Genomic DNA, 5134 nt, shown 5'->3' on the forward strand with positions numbered 1-5134 from the left:
GAATTTCCCTTCAATTCCTACTTTGTTGAGTGTTTTTATCAGGAATGGATGTTGGATTTTATCAAATGCCTTTTTCTCCATCAGTTGATATGATCATGTGGTTCTTTTCATTTTTCTTATTTATATGGTGGATTACATTGATTATTTTTCTCATGTTGAACCATCCTTGTGTCATTTTTATGAAACCCACTTGGTCATGGTGTATTATTAATTTTTTGATGTGCTGCTGGATTCTGTTGGCTAGGATTTTGTTTAGAATTTTTGCATCTATGTTCATAAGGAATATTGGTCTATAATTTTCTTTCTTAGTGACATCTTTCACTGGTTTTGGTATGAGGGTTATGTTTGCTTCATAAAAATATTAGGAAGTTTTCCATCGTCTTCTATATTCTGGAATAATTTGAGTAGAATTGGTGACATCTCTTCCCTGAATGTTTGGTAGAACTCACCCATGAAGCTAACTGGCCCTGGATTTGTTTTTGGTTGGGAGTTTTTTGACGACATGCTCAATTTCTTCTTTTGTTATGGGTCTGTTCAAATTTTCTACTTCACTCTGTGTAAGTTTACGTAAGTCATGTTTTTCTAAAAATGTATCCATCTCTAAGTTTTAAAATTTGTTGGAGTACAGTTCTTCATAGTATTTTGTTTTTATACTTCTGATTTTGTTTGGTTCCATTGTGACATCACCTGTGTGGTGTCTAATGCGAGTTATTTGTATCTTCTCACTCTTTTCTTTTGTTAGTTTTGCCAACAGTTTATCAATTTTATTATTCCTTTAAAAAACCAGATTCTTGTCTTGTTGATTCTTTCTATTGTTTTTCTGTTTTCCATCTCATTTATTTCTGATCTTATCTTTATAATATCTTTTGTTTTGGTGACTGTTGGTTACCTCTGTTGGTCTGTTTCTAATTATTGGAGCTGCTGTGTTAATGTGTTAGTTTTGGTTCTCTTCTCTTTTTGGATGTGCGCATTTATTGCAATAAATTTTCCTGTCAGCACCACTTTCGTCATGTTCCAAAGATTTTGATATGTTGTGTTTTCATTCTCGTTCATTTCTTGGAACTTTGTGAATTCATGTTTAATTTCTTTTACCTAGTCACTTTTCAGCAGGGTGTTGTTCAGTTTCCATGTATTTGACATTATTTCCTTGGCCTTCTTATTGTTGATTTCTAGTTTTATAGCATTGTGGTCCAAGAAGATGCTTTGTAGTATTTTGATGTTTGTATATTTTGGAGGCTTGCTTTGTGACCTAACACATGGTCAATTCTTGAGAATGTTCCATGTGCACGGGAAAAGAATGTATAATGTGCTGTTGTTGGGTTGAATGCTCTGTACACATCTATGAGATCAAGTTGGTTGATTGTGTTGTTTAGTTCCTCTGCAACTTTGTCGAGTTTCTTTCTGGTTCTTGTGTCCCTTTTTGAAATAGGCATAGTATAATCTCCCAGTATAATTGTAGATTTATTTATTTATTTCTTCAATTCTAGTAAGGCTTGCTTTATATATCTTGGTACTCTTTCATTGGGAGTGTAGGTATTTGTTATGGTTTTGTCGTCTTGCTCAATTGATCATTTAATCATGAGATAGTGTCCTTCTTTATCTTTTAGGCTGGTTTTTGCTTTAAAGTTTACTTTATAAGAGATTAGTATTGCCACTCCTGCTTGTTTATTGTTGCAGCTAGATTCGTATATATATATTTTTTCCATCCTTTAACTTTTAGTCTGTTTTTGTCTTTGTGTGTAAGGTGTTGCTCTTGCAGGCAGCGTATTGAAGGGTCTTGTTTTCTTATTCAGTCTGCCACTCTCTGTCTCTTCACTGGTGCATTCAATTAATTGATATTCAATGTAATTATCGGTAGGTATGAATAAATTGCTGTCATTATGTTAAGTTTTTGATAGTGATGCTCATTCCTTTGTTCTGCATGCCTTCTTGTGCTGAGTTTGTGGGGTTTTTTTGTGTGCTATTTCTTGTTGGTTTATTCTTAGTTTTCATGTTTGTTTGTTCTGCTTGGAAGTTCATTTTCATGGTAAGTTGTGAAATATTAACTTTCTTTGGAGTTACCTTATAGTCTACTAACTTTTCCCTCCATTTAAGACAATCTATTGTATCTATTGTATTACATTAGGCAAATCTACTGCACAAGAACTTTTTAAAGTGTTGAAGAGCAAAGATGTCAGCTTGAAGATTAAGGTGCACCTGGTCCAAGCCATGGTATTTTCAATAACCTCATATGCATGTGAAAGCTGGATAGTGAATAAGGAAGAACTTATTCAGCTCCTTTGAATTTATTGTTGTAATTTTGTGCTGTACTAGACTCTGCTGTCACAGATGGTGTTGTCACACTGGTCAATCTCTGGTTGTTGTCTGTGCTTGTTGGTTTCCAGTCCAAAGATCTCCTTTTAGGATGTTTTGAAGTGCTGTATTGGCTTTGAGAAAATCGCTTAGCTTCTGTTTATCCTGGACTCTTTTGATTACACCATAGTACTTGATTGACAGTTTTGCTGTATAGACCTATCTTGGTTGGCTTTTTGTTTTTTCTTTTTGGATTTTGTATATGTCTCTCCATTGCCTTCTTGCCTGCATGGTTTCTGCTGAATTGTCAGAGCTTAATCTGATTTGCTTGCCTTTGTATGTGACATTTCTCTTTTCCCTGGCTGCTTTTAGGATTCTCTCCTTGTCTTTGATTTTGGAGAGCTTGTTTATTATATGTCTTGGTGATTTTCTTTTGTGGTCTATCCTTCCTGGGGTGCTTTTGAATTCTTGAATGTTTATCTTCTCATCTTTCAAGATGTTAGGGAAATTTTCTCCCAGAAAATTTGTGGGATGTCTCTGATTTTTCCTGTTATGGAATGCCAATTATTCTTAAGTTGTTCTTCTATTCAGCATTGATCTTAGACTCTCTTCAGATTTTTTTTTTATCCTTTTTTCTGCTTGCTCTTCTATCTTAGCAGTATTGAGAGGTTTGTCTTCCAGATCACATACACATCCATATGAATGTGAAAGTTGGCAAATGAATAGGGTAGACTATAAAATAGTTGATGCCTTTTAGTTATGGTGTTGGAGAAGAGCATTAAAAATACTATGGGCTTCCAGAAAAAGAAACAAATCTGTACTGAAAGAAGTACAGCCAGAATGTTGTACTTAAAAACTAGGATGTTGAGACTTTGTCTTGCATACTTCGGACATAGTATCAGAAGGGACCTTTCCCTAGTAAAGGATATTATGCTTGGTAAAGTGGAGTGTCAGTGCAAAAGAGGAAGACCCCTAAGGAGATGAATTGCCAAAGTGGCAGCATTAATGAGCTCAGACATAACAAAGATTGTCATGTTGGCACAGGAACTTGCAGGTTTTCATTCTGTTGTGCTATGAGTAAACTGGACAGCACCCAACAACAACTACATACTATGTAAGAGTCCTGATGTGGTGCTTTAGAATAAACCCTGAACTGCTAAATGCATGGTTGGTGGTTCAAACTCACCAGCCACCCCCTGGAAGCCCTATTCGGTGTTTCTATGTGTTGCAAATAAATTGATTAAAAGATAGTGTAAATCTTTTTGTATTTACATGAAAATATCTCTAAGTCCTATTGTTAGGGTCAAATTAAATTGTATTTTGATATCTACTCTTTCATATTCATGTGAAAAGGTATTTAAAGGTTGTATGTTTTAAATATGTTTTCACATTGTAAAGAAGAAAAGAATATGATTCATTGAATATAAAACTAATGATCTGCTCTATAAACCTTCATTCAGTTCACAATAAAATACTTTTCTAAATGTTAAAAAAAAGTTGTATGAGTGTGTGTGTATTATCAAATAAATAAAATAATGTTTTCCAAACTTAGTGTTCTTCATAACTTGTAAGGATGTAGTGAATGAAGAGTGGTATTTTTTATATTATTTTTCTATATATTACCTATTGTTTCAGTTTTTAATTGAAAAAGAACTTAAAAAAATTACTTGCATAAATTTTATGAAGGGGACATATATCTGGAGAAATATATAAGAGAGCTTCAAAAAGTTCATGGAAAAATTGTATCATCTTTTAATTCCGTTTTTCCACAATTTTTTTTTTTTTTAAGTTTCTTCAAATTACATGATATCTGTAAAATGGTAGCAGTGGTAATAGTGGCATCAGAGTCTCACTAACTTCAGGGAGACTAATGTGACTCAAGATCTGCCCAAAGCTGATACTTGTGAAGGGAAGGTCAGACATTTCTCCACTTCCAATCTTTTGACCAATTCTGACACCAATCCCCTCACTATATACTTCTTTTATGAGTTCAATGGTCCATTGCAATGACCACACAGAACCTTATATAGAGACCATGTTGTTGTTGGTAAGTACCATGGAGGCAGTTCCAACTCATAGCCACCCTGCACAGGGTTTCCAAGGCTGTAAATATTTACAGGAGCAGATCACCTCATTTTTCTCTTGTGGAACTGTTGGTAGTTTCAAACTGTTGACCTTGAGGTTGGCAGTCCGACTTCTAACCACTACACGACCAGAGCTCCTTATACATAGACCATTGGTTGTTGGTTGATTATGTGCCGTGGAGTTGGTTCCAACTCAGCGACCCTGTACAGGGTTTCTGAGGCTGTAAATCTTTATGGGAGCAGAAAGCCTCATCTTTCTCCCACAGAACAGTTATACCAACAGTTAATTTGTTTGTTAAGGAAGAAATCAAGATTAGGAAGCATGTATGTAAAGTTCAGTTCTTAGGTGCAGCCTTCCTCTCAGCCTTCTCAGGACAAGTTCCTCTTGACCCTGCTATCTGTCACTACCATCTCTGCCACAGGACTCCTCCTAGGACAGTCACCACTGGCTCTGCTGGTGTACACATTTCAAACCTCTTGCTGCTGTCAATGTTACAGACTTTAACTCATGTATTAAAGTATACAGCACTTCTTGGTAGTCCCTTGCTTCCTCTCTTTTCCCTCTACTCTTTTCTTATTCCTGCTGCTTCTCCAGTTGTGTGTGTGTGTGTGTATATATATATATAGTTGTTTATAGATGACATCAACTCCATTCCGACTCACAGCGACTCTGTATAAGATTTCAGAGGATCACTGGTGGGTTTGAACTACTGGCCTTGAAGTTCAAACTGAACTTGTGATCTAGTGCATTATCCTGT

This window comes from Chrysochloris asiatica, unplaced genomic scaffold, assembly GCF_000296735.1.
Source record: "Chrysochloris asiatica unplaced genomic scaffold, ChrAsi1.0 scaffold00136, whole genome shotgun sequence".
In the NCBI taxonomy this organism is placed as follows: Eukaryota; Metazoa; Chordata; class Mammalia; order Afrosoricida; family Chrysochloridae; genus Chrysochloris; species Chrysochloris asiatica.